The 13,395-nt window shown below is 45.6% G+C and overlaps 1 long non-coding RNA gene across 1 annotated transcript; it reads right to left on the reverse strand.

Moving 5' to 3' along the window:
* Positions 1-212: 212 nt before the first annotated feature.
* LOC128816986 (uncharacterized) lies at positions 213-2,713 on the reverse strand. The gene is made up of 2 exons (XR_008440064.1): positions 2,662-2,713; positions 213-484 (listed from the first exon to the last, which is right to left on the reverse strand). It is a non-coding gene; the product is annotated as an uncharacterized LOC128816986 (long non-coding RNA).
* Positions 2,714-13,395: the final 10,682 nt, after the last annotated feature.

The raw sequence follows: 13,395 nt of genomic DNA on the forward strand, positions 1-13,395 counted from the left end.
ACACTGCTTATATTGAAGCACCTCAGTTCACGAGGTATTTTGGGAAAGAAGTTTCCAGGCTAGGCAGTTTCTTTACAGTCAAAAGGTAAAAAGTGGACCCAGAATACTCAGAATTTCCTAAATTGCCTAAAAATTTTGTTCCATTGAAGCTTTCTCCTCGTTTTCCAGATCTAGATAGTGGGCCAAACCAACTACTCCCTTTGTAAACTAGATTGAGACTTTCTAAAGTTTTTATTTACAAAATTACGCACTTTCATTTACAAAATTTTGCAGAAGAATCACCTGAGCCACTAAAACCCCTGCAGCTCCAAACAAACCAGCTGGAAGGATAAAGCAAATCCCACATTTTGCCTTCCATCCTTTTATGTCTGGTGACTCTTCCTGAATTTCCTAATTCTGACTGTATTCACACCAGCACTCCCATCGTGGTCGGTGTTTTATGTTCCCTCACAGCGCCGCTTGTTCCCTTTTTTCTCACTCCCATCTATTTGGAAACGTCGTGCCATGAAAAAAAAAAAAAAGAACAAATAAAACAGAAATGAATGCCCGAACAGGCATAATAATGTTCTCTACTACAGAGATCAAACATTCTTGATAAATTCTGTTTTACTGTGCGGCTGACACTGGTTCTCAGGCTCCAGCAGAAACTGGCCCCATTCCCCAGCGATGGACTGGTTTCAAACAGTTTTATCATTTTTACTAAAACTCTGGAGTCAAAACTTTGTCTTGACTCAAATCAAAGCTCAACCTGACAGGCTGGCCCAGCAGAGTTGTAGGTGGAAGGAATACAACAAAACTCTCGTCCGAGAAAGGCCAAACACCAGGGAAAACAATTCCCTGCGGAGAGCTGGAAGAGCAGCGGTGGAATTCTGCTCGTTCCAGGTGACGCGGGCGAAGGAAAACAATCCCACGGAGATTTTGGGGGGGGGGGGCTCCACATCCAGCCCCGGGGAGTCACTCCAAGCCTGCAGCAATAAAACTGAGCACAGGGAGCTCATTTTCCCCCAGACTCTCCGGGTATAAAGTCAGCAGAAAAATACCCTACAACGAGCATTACAGAATGTGACGGCAGGGCCCTCATTTGCAAGTGATAAATGTCACTGCTCTTCCATCTGCAGCCTTTTAAAACCATTTTGAGGGATGTAATGAGGCTGCACAGCCTTGGAGGGACGGGCAGGGGACAGCGGAGCCATTTGAGCTTTACTGACTGTGCCACGGGGGAGTTGTCCATTTTTTTTTTTTTTCCCCTTTTTTTTTTTTTTTTTTTTTTTTAACCAAAATGAGGTGCCCCAGGGGAAAGTCAGCAGCTCGAAGCAGCCCCACCTGAGTGTGTCTTGGGAGGAAGCCTACTGCCTCATATTTTTTAAAAGGGGAAAAAAAAAAATTATAATAATAGAGCCGAGCCAAAAATATCAAGCAGTTCATAGCTGTGAAAAAGCCAGGGAAAGCTGAGTCGCCGCCGGCCAGTGTTGTTCTTCCAAACAAGCTGACCACCCTCCCTTCATAACATTTTATTTATTAAAGCAAAATTGGCCCACTGGAATAAAATTATGCGCTATTCATGTATCTATGAACGTATGGTTATTAATGACTGTGTTTCCATACAGCCACAAGGTCCCTATAGATTTTTTTTTTTTTGGGGGGGGGGGATGAGCTACTGAATTCGTTAGCGAGGGAAAAATTTAAACGGTGTGGATGGGACGGGCAACAATTCAGTTATAAATTAGTTATAGCTGTTATAATCGGGTATAACTCGGCTATAATCGGGTATAACTCGGTTATAATCTGGTATAACTCGGTTAAAATCAGGTATAACTCGGCTATAATCAGGTATAACTCGGCTATAATCGGGCATAACTCCGTTATAATCTGGTATAACTCGGTTATAATCCCGGTATAACTGGGTTATAATCGGGTATAACTCGGTTATAATCGGGTATAACTCGGTTAAAATCAGGTATAACTCGGCTATAATCGGGTATAACTCGGTTATAATCGGGTATAACTCGGTTATAATCAGGTATAACTCGGTTATAATCCCGGTATAACTGGGTTATAATCGGGTATAACTCGGTTATAATCGGGTATAACTCGGTTAAAATCAGGTATAACTCGGCTATAATCGGGTATAACTCGGCTATAATCGGGTATAACTCGGTTATAATCTGGTATAACTCGGTTATAATCGGGTATAACTCGGCTATAATCAGGTATAACTCGGTTATAATCGGGTATAACTCGGTTAAAATCAGGTATAACTCTGCTATAATCGGGTATAACTCGGTTAAAATCAGGTATAACTCGGCTATAATCAGGTATAACTCGGTTATAATCGGGTATAACTCGGCTATAATCGGGTATAACTCGGTTATAATCAGGTATAATTCGGCTATAATCGGGTATAACTCGGTTATAATCGGGTATAACTCGGTTATAATCCGGGTACAACTCAGCTATAATCGGGTATAACTCGGCTATAATCTGGTATAACTCGGTTAAAATCAGGTATAACTCGGCTATAATCGGGTATAACTGGTTATAATAGGGTATAACTCGGTTATAATCGCGTATAACTCGGTTATAATCCCGGTATAACTGGGTTATAATCGGGTATAACTCGGTTATAATCGGGTATAACTCGTTTTAAGCGTTATAATTCACATTTCACTCCTCAGAACGCCGCGCAGGCCGCGGGGCCGCCCTCACACGCCGTTGCCGTGGCAACAGCGAGCTCGCCTCCCATTGGTCGGTGGGCGGCGCAGCAGCCAATCAGCGCGCGGCGTTTCGCCGCCAGCAAGATGGCGGCGGCGAGGCGCGGGCGGGCGGAGGAGCGGGGCCGCGAGCGGGGCTGGTTTGAAGGAATAAAATCGGTGTAAATTATTCCATCCCTGCGCAACTCCGTCCTTAACCAGTCCTCCCAAGCACCCTTGTCACGCAGCAAATAAGCCTCAGGGGCCTTCTGGCTGAGCATTCACAGAAACACCCTCCTAAATTGACCAAGCGCTGGAGAGGCTCAGGGCAGCAGAAGGAACGCTTTCGTTATTTTCCGCTATTTACCTTTTTTTTAATCCCCACTGTGTTAATTCCCATTTCTAAAGTCCCCCGTATTTACCTGCAGCCCAGTCTAGACAGCTAATGAAATAGCAGGAGCCCAGTGGGTTTTCAGAAGAATGTCAACAAAAAGAGGATCAGAAGTGAATGGATTTAAGAACTGGATGGGGCTGAGCGCACCTCAGGCGGGGTATCCCGGGTTTATTGGGTATATTCCATTCCTAAAATCCCCACAGGAATCACCCCGTTGTTCTGAGGGCTGCAAGGAGCAGCGGGTCACATTTACAAAATGTACTTAAAGATGCAGTGGGATCCCAGAGGGATTTTTCCAGACAGTTCATAAAACCAGCTTGTGAGTCACCACTGGAAGCTAATGGGAGTAAGGCCTGGAACTTATCTAGGTGCTTTTAATAAATCCTACTCTTTCCATATCGACATGATTAAATGCATAATGTGCTTTTTTTAACTGTGACCCAGTGTTTATCCAGTGCCAAGAGCAGCAAGCTGAGCACTAAAATACTCCGTACTTCTGGAAAATAGTGCCTGCTCTGGAGAATCCAAAATATTAACGAGCAGGTAAGTGCAGTCAGGCTGAGGCAGAAACGGAGCTTCTCCCTCGGCACCTCACAGCAGGGTTTTGTCTTTTCATTTCTGTGCAGATTCTAAATTTCACAACTTACTTCTGAGTTATCAAGGGCAGATTTTCAGTTTATTTTTGCTTCTCCCAGCAAACGTCCCCAGAGCTGTTGTGTTTTACATGAAACACACTCCTGACAGTGATTTTCAGAAAGAAAGGGGGGAAAAAAAAAATCAGCAGTGATTTTCTTTCAGTGTTAATTTTTTATTTATCATTCCCTTCCATGGATGCAGTTGGACAAAAATCCTTTTTGTTCAGGAGCATCCTGCGAGAAGGGAAGGGAAAGGAGAAGGGAAAACTCCTCATACACTGAATAAACCACATTCAGTGATATCGAAATTCTAAAATTCGGAGCCAGAAGGAAATTAAATAAGTGGTTTTCTCACTTTACACCTGAGTTTACAGCTGACATGTTCCTAAATGTTTTGAAGACCTCCAGGTATCTTCTGTGACATTGTGAGGTGGAGCTTCTTAATGTTCCACCTCTGTGACACTGAGCAAACTCCAAAACTCCAAAACAAACTGAAATTGCCCCGAAGTGCCTCCCTTTGGCTTAAATGGCTTCGAACTAAATTTGTGTTTTAAGAAAATGGAAGACATCTGGAGTGTTGTTTTTCCTGAGGCGTTTTCTGCTTTTGTTTGGGAAGTCCAACTTGAGAATTGAGTGTGGAACCGGTGTGTTGGTTCCATGCTGCATTCCCGGGGGATAAGTGCCATCGGGAAGTGGCTGCATCATAAAAAGACTCGAGCAATACCCCGTGCTGGAATTTTGGGTGACAAGAGTGTTCCCTGAACACTTCAGAAGCTGCACACACAGGAAGAATCCAGGCCCAAAAATAAAACCTTCCGTACCTGAGCTGAACATTTTTCACTCTCAGATCAAAGTTGTTGCATCAAACTCGATGGAGACACGGTTGATATTCCATAAGTGGCCAGGAGAGGAAATCCCAGTTGAAATGAGTCACCATTTTTGTGCAAATATTAACTTTGGCCGACAGACATTTCTGCTGATATCTCTTCTCCAGATCTGTCTCACAGTACATTGTCTTGGCTGGATTGAGCTGGAGCCTTTGGTTCTTTGAATAACTTTCTTTTTTCACTCTTTTATCTATTTATTGTATCTGAAAGGTAAAGAAAACACAATTTTCCCCATGATTCCACTTCCAGCGATGCAGTATTAAATTTTGCGCCGGTGGAAAACTTTGATTTAATAATGACAAAAAGCACAATGCTGAGGATTTGGGCTTCTATGCTAAAATGAGTGGAAAACCCAAAAAGCTGGCAAGCCCTGCTTCCCAGGATTTCCCTGCCCTTCCATCCCCATGCTCTGACTGGTTTACTTTAGAAAGAAAAGGAATTTATTAGAATTACTTCAAATTTATTTCGAATTTATTAGAATTATTTAGAATTTATTTTACGTAGAAACATTGGTGGGCTCTGGAATGAATATTTAATTTTGAATAATCTTCATATTCCCCGGCAAAATACTCTTCAAGGTTGCGCCCACCGACTGTTCAGAATTAATTACAGATAATAAGGAGAGGAAATTAATTAAATAGTGCTCATTCCTGGTTCCTGATCCTGCAAACCTCCACACCTGTGATGGAGGAACGTGGGAATGCAGAGCTGGAATCCACAGCTCCGGGTGTCTGGAGGTGATGTGAAATTTGGAGCATTATGGGGGAAAAACAGGACTGAAGTTTGGGCTGTTAAACACATGAAAAGTCTAGGATTGAAATAAATCCCTTTTTAATTTATTCTTTGTTGGTCTCCTTTCATTGTGTGGGTGTTCAAGTGCTGCTGCAAGGTGACAAAGGACATTTCTCCTGCCAGGATCCTGCAGCCCTGGGGCCACTGCTCCCACGGCATTCCCCGTGCTGCTGTTGGGCCTGCAGACAGAACACAAAATTAACTTTTCCAAGCAGCATTTTAGGGAAGGTGGCCATAAATAACCCAGGTTTGGACAATGTAGCAGGGCTCACACCCTCAGCCTTGCAAATTGTGCTCCAGGATCTTCCACAAGTGGGCAGGGGTTGGGGTTTGGCATTCTGTACCTACAGTGATGTGTTTTCTTGCTGACCTCAACACTCGTGTCCCCTGTGGTGCCACCTTCCCCTGCAGGCTGGCAGCTGGCACTTGGGGACACTGCAAATGGCCAACATTTATTTCACCCTTTCTGTCATTCCTGGAAAATGAGCTGCTGCCCAGATAAGGGACAGCCAGCAGGGAAAGGAGCTGGGAAGGGTTCCATGAGCAGATTAACTGAGGGAGGCAGAATTCCAGGGCATCATCCGGGAGCTCTGCTGCTTTGTTTGACATTGTCAAGTTTGTGTTGTTTCATTTTGGGACCTTGTTTCATCTTATTTTTGGACTTCTGGGCTGCTGCAACTTGCAGAGTTGCCGAGTCCCTTTGCACTTATCTTATCTGGGTTTCCTGATTTCCACTATTAGGTGATGTCTGACACCTTTTGGGTCCGATCTGGTTGTCTGGACATGCAGTGAGTCACTCCCTGTCCCCCAGAATTTTCCAACCTCCCCTCACCCCTGCTTTGAGGGGAAACTGTTTTCAGCAGGTTATCCTGGTCCTTTGAGGGGTACTGCCACATCTGGATAAGGGTTCAGATGGAAATCTTACAGAAAAAAAAAGGTGTTCTGGTCATTCTTCTGGAGGGAATGAAGTCGGAGGATGCGGGAAGTTTTCACATTGTTGGGAGTGGTTCTGTGTTGTGTAGCAAAACCTCTGCTCTGAGTGCTCCTGGCTGCCTCCACAACAAAGGAATGACCCCAAATGTTAAACAAAGAGCTGTGCCAACAGGAGCACAGAAATGCTCTGAGCTCACATTTATTTATCTGCTCTGATGTGACCCGTGGTGATCGTTGTCTCAGCCCCAGGCCCTGGACACTCAGCTTCCTCTCACTTTCTGCTCTCCAGCATCCCAGAGGAGCCGGGAGATCCAAGCTGGGCCCGGATTTTTGCCGATTATTGCTCAAGAGGAGCTTTGATCCTCCGCGGGCTGATCGCATGGCAGCCCGGGGCTTGTAATTGCATTCCAGCGGGTATCCCTAATTCCCCCCGGAGTGCGGAGAGCAATCCCCTGAAGGCAGGCTGCTTCCTTTGCACTGCAACTGCTGGCGGGTGCCCAGTGATTACTGACTCCTCTGAGTCATTTGCGAGTGTGATGCTTGGCTAAAAAAAATGTTTCCAAGAGCCCTATCATCATTAATCATTAATTAATGCGATTGCCCACGGTTGGAACCGAGCAGGTGCCTCGGGCCGGACTGGGAGAGCCCGTGGCACACAGAAGGTCTGGCTTGTCCCCATCCCGTCCCTGCCGAGCCATCCAAGTCACTCAGCAGTGGCAGAACCTGGCATTTTTCCCTGCCCAAAGGAGTTTGCAATTTGAAGAAGCGCTGCTTTCTTCGTCCTGCATTTCCAGCCCTTCCCACTTCAGTCATGAATTCCCATCTTGCTTTTATTAAAATGGAAATGAGGGCACTCAGGGCTTCACCTAACCTGCGTGAGGGAAGATCCACACAGGGAGCGTGGCAGGAATGGGTTCAAGGCTCTGTTCTTCCACCCTTGAAATGTGCTGGAATTATGGTTTGGGGACTGAAACGGGGAGAAAAAAAAGGGGTTTGAGGGAGCTGACAAATGCCAGAACTCAAATCTTGAGGCACAATGCCAGAGTGGGGAGAACTGGGGGCAAGAAATCAGTGTGAGGGACAGGGGTGGGTGACAGGGTCGTGGTGAGGGTGGTTCAAAGACAGGATCCAAATCAGAGCTGCACAGCTGGATCGGGTAAAGGATCCAAATCAGAGCTGCACAGCTGGATCGGGTAAAGGATCCAAATCAGAGCTGCACAGCTGGATCGGGTAAAGGATCCAAATCAGAGCTGCACAGCTGGATCGGGTAAAGGACCCAAATCAGAGCTGCACAGCTGGGTCAGGTAAAGGATCCAAAGCAGATGTGTGCATCTGGCTGAGGTGAAGGATCAAAATTAGAACTGCACATCTGGCTCAGGTGGAGGATCCAAATTAGAGCTGCACATCTGGCTCAGGTGAAGGATGCACAGCAGAGCTGCACACCTGGCTGAGGTAAAGGATCCAAATCAGAGCTGCACATCTGGCTCAGGTGAAGGATGCACAGCAGAGCTGCACACCTGGCTGAGGTAAAGGATCCAAATCAGAGCTGCACATCTGGCTCAGGTGGAGGATCCAAATCACACCTGCACACCTGGCTCAGGTGAAGGATTCCCCCAGACACTGCTGCCAGGAGCTGCTGGCGGCTCTGTCACACTCGAAGAAGCCCTTAGGATGTGAGTAACAGCTCCCAGATCCTCAGTGAGACCTGCAAAGTGCTCAATTAAAATGGGATTGGTTTATTGGGGATAAGACAATTAGGAATGAGCTGATGGATGACTTGCTGCTGCTGGATTTGAGAGCCCCACAGGCCCTGTGTTCTGAAGTCCCTCCCAACATTTCTCACTTAGCTGTTAGACCAGAAATAAAAGTTGGTTTTGCATTAAAATGCACATCTCTAAATGATTTCCATTTTATTTATTAAGCAAAAAGAAAATAATACTAAAATATTCAAAATGTCAGCCTTTTAAAACATTTTTACCCCAGTACCAAGGGTGATAAAAACATCTTGTAGGGCAAAAGAAAGAGCAAGAGACTGATGGGAGTCTTTAGTTCCCATAATTTTAATTCCTATAAAGTCTGGACACCCTGGGTGGATGCCTTGGCTCAAAAAGCACCTCCTGGCTCCTCCTTTTTGTCTTGGTTTTTAATTGGAGCCAGGAGAAGGAGCCCAGCATTTGCCAGGTGAATGCGAGCTGTGCCCTGGCAGGAATCCCGCAGAGCCATTCCTGGTTTGTAGATTAAAACAAGGACAGGGAAAGGGGCGGAGAGCGAGGAGAAGGAAACCCGAGAGAGGATAGCAAAACACTTTGTTCTAATTCAGGTGAAAAAGTTCATCTGGGTGTCCTCACCGAGCGTCTGCCACGTACAGGGTGGAGAAGGAACAAATTCCTTTTGGACATGTGCTGTATTCCCGAATTATCCCGGTGTGCCAGCCTCTGGGAACAGCCCCAGGCTGCTGCCTGCTCTGACAGCATTCCCAGGGGAAGCTCTGGGAGCAGCTGGGACACAGGGCTGGTTTTGGGGTGCTGTTGGTGGTGTTGGGACTGAACCACTGCAGCTCTGGCTGTGTTGGATCCCTGACTCTCTTTCCTCAGCCTGAAAATGTGCACGGTGCTGATAAGAGCACGAGGAGCTCGGGAGCTGAGTGGTTTCAGCTCCTGCCTTACAAAGCCGTGGCAAACAGAGGCTCTGAGCCCGTTTTTCAAGCTGCTTTGAATGAACCACTTCTCTTTGTGGGGTTTGAATTCTAAAGGACTTCACAGCGAGGGCCAGATTTCACAGAGTCCAAGAATTCTGGAATGGTTTGGGTTGGGAAGGGACCTTAAATCTCATCCCATCCCACCCCCTGCCAGGGCACGGACACCTCCCACCATCCCAGGGTGCTCCAAGCCCTGTCCTTGAACACTTCCAGGGATGGGGCAGCCACACCCTCTTGTATTTTTCATACATCCACACTTCCTCTGACTTCATTTACAAAGTTGACAAAGCCTCCAGTTACAGCAAACAAATATCACTAAATACCTTTCCTTTAGTAAACTTAAAAGTCTCCCTATTTCAGTAGACACGTTCTCTTGTCATCCATGTTGAGAGTTGTAGGAGTTTTAGGTGTTAGATCTTTAGGAGAGTCGATGTTGTAACTTCTTAGTAAATCAAAAAGTGGACTTAGTTTCTTGTTGGTAAATTTTTAAATAGGTTTGACTTAATTGACTTCTTTTAGAAGTTGCTGTAAATTTTGCAGATTGTCGACACTGGTTTGGAGTTGTATCTTTTGTGGTGCAATGGTTCTTTTAGTCATTTTCTATTTTAGGTACTTTTAGGGTGGAACTTCTTGAATTTTGGTTATAGAAATTTTAAGTTTAGTGTTTTGGATTTTAGTAGTAACACTAGTATGAGTTTGATTCAGTTTTGGTTGTGTTGCAGTTGTGATGAGTAAATTATCTATGTAGTGTAGAATCGTGGATGTTTTTGTCAAACTGGAGATAAAGATTGTGCAATAAAATATTGGAAAATTATAGGCATTTTTTTTCTTTTACTGTAGGCAATTAATTCCTGTTATTAAGCCCCTTAATTGCCAGATTTTCCTGCACACAATGCTTGGTCACTAATGGCAAAAGCAGCCTTGCAACAAATCCCCCTGAAATTCAATGTTACCACTCTCCCTGAATGCGTCTGCTGGGCCATTTTCCATCCAGAGATGGAATAATACAAAATAATCTCTTTGCAAAATCAAACTTGCTCCTGGAGCTTGCCACAGTTTTGCCACAAAAATTCAGCTCATCAGTGGGGAAATGGAACTGACAGCATCCTGCCTGCCCACCTGGAAGCCTCACAATGTAATTTTTTTTTGTCTATTGATGGAAAAAAAACTGAAATAAAATGTTTCTTTAATTTTTCAAGCAAACAAACAAAAACTTAACAGGACTTGGAAATCCTTGCACGCAAATGAATTCATATCAGGGTTGTTGCTGCCGTTTTATTGGGATTTTTGTCCCTGTCAGAATAATTTCCATCATTATTTTATAATGATTTTTTTTTATTATTATTATTCCTGGAGAGGAAATTCCATTTTCAGACAGAAATTGAAACTAACTGGGAAGACGAGGCAAGGAGCAGAGAGAGCAGGGAAGCAGTCACAAGATATGCTTGACCTGGGAAAAATTAGTTCACCTATTTCGCAAAAATGATCTTTTGGCTAAGCCAGAGCCATTTTCCTGTGGAATGGAGCTGGTTTCTAATTGATTACACGCAGAGCCCACTCCGATGTCGGAAAGGCAACGCTTGGACATTTTTATTCTCTCTGTTATTGAAGAGATCCCAAGTTCAAACCAACCATTTTTAAGCTGCCATGTTTCCCATTATGTTGGTAATCAATTCCCTGGAATTCTGGCTGGCTGAGGATGTGAGTTCAGACCTCAAAAGGATTTCTGGGCTTAGGAAATCCTAAAGTAGAGTCCAGTTCCTTCCCTGGAGTGGCTGAGACACTGAAAGCCCCAGGGAGGGGATGGTCCCATCATTATTTCACTTATAGGACCTTTCCTTAAAATACAACAAATTTCACTCGGATGTGATTATATCCTCTAATTTCATTTTATCCAAGGTTTTAGGATCCTAAAATCCATCCCAAATTCCCTGCCACATCTATATCCCAGTTTGTGTTTATTGGAGAAGCACTTGTCTTTATTTGCAATTGTTTGTGCTGAGTAAACTCCTTGGAGACAAGGAGTAAATTCCTCGGAGATCTTGTGGCCGGATCGATTTGTGGAGCTGTTTCTGTGTTTTCTGTGTTTTCTGATGCAATCCAGTGTAACAATGTTGTATCCCAGTAAACATGGAAATGGAGCAAGGAAAACATTTCTCAATCCACTTCCTAAAAATACTGCTCTGCCTGGGGAGGGGCTGGAGTTTTATTCCAGGAGCTCGTTCAAGCCCTCCTCGGTTTCCACAATGTCTCGGATTTGACTCAGGCTTGGATTTCATGGATTTGTGGATTGGGTAACAAAGCGCTCCGTGGGCCAAATGCCCACGAGCGTGACATGCAAGAGCCATTCCTGAGTCCAAAGTGCTGTTCCTGGGTGGAAAAGTGCCAGGCATGGCTGGAAGCAAGCTCTGGATTTGGCAGGGTGGGCAGATCACCAAGCACATTGCTGGGAGGGGCTTTCTGGAGCTGCCTTTTGGATATTCCAAAATATATATATATTCTTTATAAAATAGATATTCTTTGTTCTGCAGTGATGCCTTTAATGGTTTATTGTGGGATTTGGGGGGGTTGGTTTAGTTGTCTTTCTTCCCCTCCTTCCCTCCTGATTCCTGAGATGGAACCTGATGGAAATCCAAGTTTTGAGCTCCTGGAGATGACAGAGGGAATGACAGGGGACCAAATTCTTGTTGGGGTGAGGAGCAGCACGGAGATGGGGCTGTGCCTCAGCTGTCCCCTTCTCATGGAAAAGTGGAGAACTTCCCACCCTGGCAGAGCTTGGCTCTCAGCCCACAGCACAGATTCCTGTCTGTCCTCTGATCCCGCTGCTTTTGCTCCCATTTCCAGGACACCTGACCGAGCACATCATCCTCTGGTGATATCTGGGGACAGATAAGAGGCCCCCTGTGCATTTTCAGTCACTGCAGCCCCCTCCCCGAGGGAATCCATTCCACGGAGCTAATCCAGCTTTACCCAGGGCAATTCTGTGCACTGACATCAACTCTGAGTGCTTTCTCCAGACACAGAGATTGTTCCATGATGAAGAAAGTCCTCCTACCCCTTTCCTCCCCACGTGTCCCTGGGTCTGTCTAAAAATAGCCCTAAACATCTGAAAATGTGTTCTAATCTTTTAACAGGGAAGTGGATGAGGTCACAAGGCTGGCAAGGGACTGGTGGAGAGAATGCTGATCTTGACACATCCCATAGATCCAAGTGGGGTGAAGAAGGGTGGGGAGAAGGGGCCCAGAATGTCCTTTTTCCAGTGGGTTTTGGCCCTGTCTTTGGTGCAGATGAAGCTCTGTGTGTTAAAAACCCTTTTGATATAAAGAGGGTGGGATGGGATCGGCTGTTCTGCTTTCAGCACTGTGAACTGCCCAGAGCGTGGAGAGGGAAAGAGAAACCAGTGGATTCAAGCGCAAAAGCCAAGGTGGGCACGGACAGAAAAAAAGCAAACCAATGGATTCAAGCACAAAAACCACGGTGGGCATGGACAGAAAAAGCTAAACCCATGGATTCAAGCACAAAAGCCAAGGTGGGCACGGACAGAAAAAAGCAAACCAGTGGATTCAAGCACAAAAACCATGGTGGGCATGGACAGAGCATGGAAAGAAAAAGACAAAACAGTGAATTCAAGCTCAAAATCCAGTGTGGACAGAGCCAGGGCACAGCTCTGCTCCACTCCCTGTGTGCAGCAAGAAATGGGGAGATTGTCCTTCCACATGGTTTGGATCAAGTAATCCCCTTTGGGTGTGGAAAATGTGTTTTCTTCGTTGGCATTTGCCAATATCCCAGCCCTGCCGTGCCCCTGGAGGAAAGCTGAGGGTGCACAGCCAGCGTAGGAAGCTCAGGAGCACAGGAAAGTGAAATTTCCAGCAGTCCATGGGAGCAGGCAGCATCCAGGCTGGAGGTTCTCATAAGAGTTAATAAAAAAAGGTATTAAATATCCCTCTGCCACCCCGACAGAGATTGCCTGGGATAAGTATTCCCTGAATTCTCATTTCCTGCTCCCGCACATCGGGCTGGGCTGGCAGAGTCACTCAGGCATGAAACACTTTGCTCCAAACTCACAGCAGCTCCATTCCAGGTCTATTATTTGCATAATTGGGTGCTAAGGAAAACAAAGCCAACAAATTGCTGATAATTGCCCAGTGTCAATTATAGGGGGTAGGTCAGAGGTGCAGCAGGAGGGTGAAGTCTCCAGGTGTGTGGAGGTCAAAAGCGACCGGGTTTTGAGGGGAAGCTTGTTAGGGGTAATAGCTATCAGAGCAACTGCACTGACTCGTGTTAAAGCCGTGTTTAACAACGTGCTCTGCAATATTCCGAATATTCCAGGAGAGAGGGAGCACTGCCAATGGGAGTTCTGGGGTAG

This window comes from Vidua macroura, chromosome 19, assembly GCF_024509145.1.
Source record: "Vidua macroura isolate BioBank_ID:100142 chromosome 19, ASM2450914v1, whole genome shotgun sequence".
Classification (NCBI taxonomy): domain Eukaryota; kingdom Metazoa; phylum Chordata; class Aves; order Passeriformes; family Viduidae; genus Vidua; species Vidua macroura.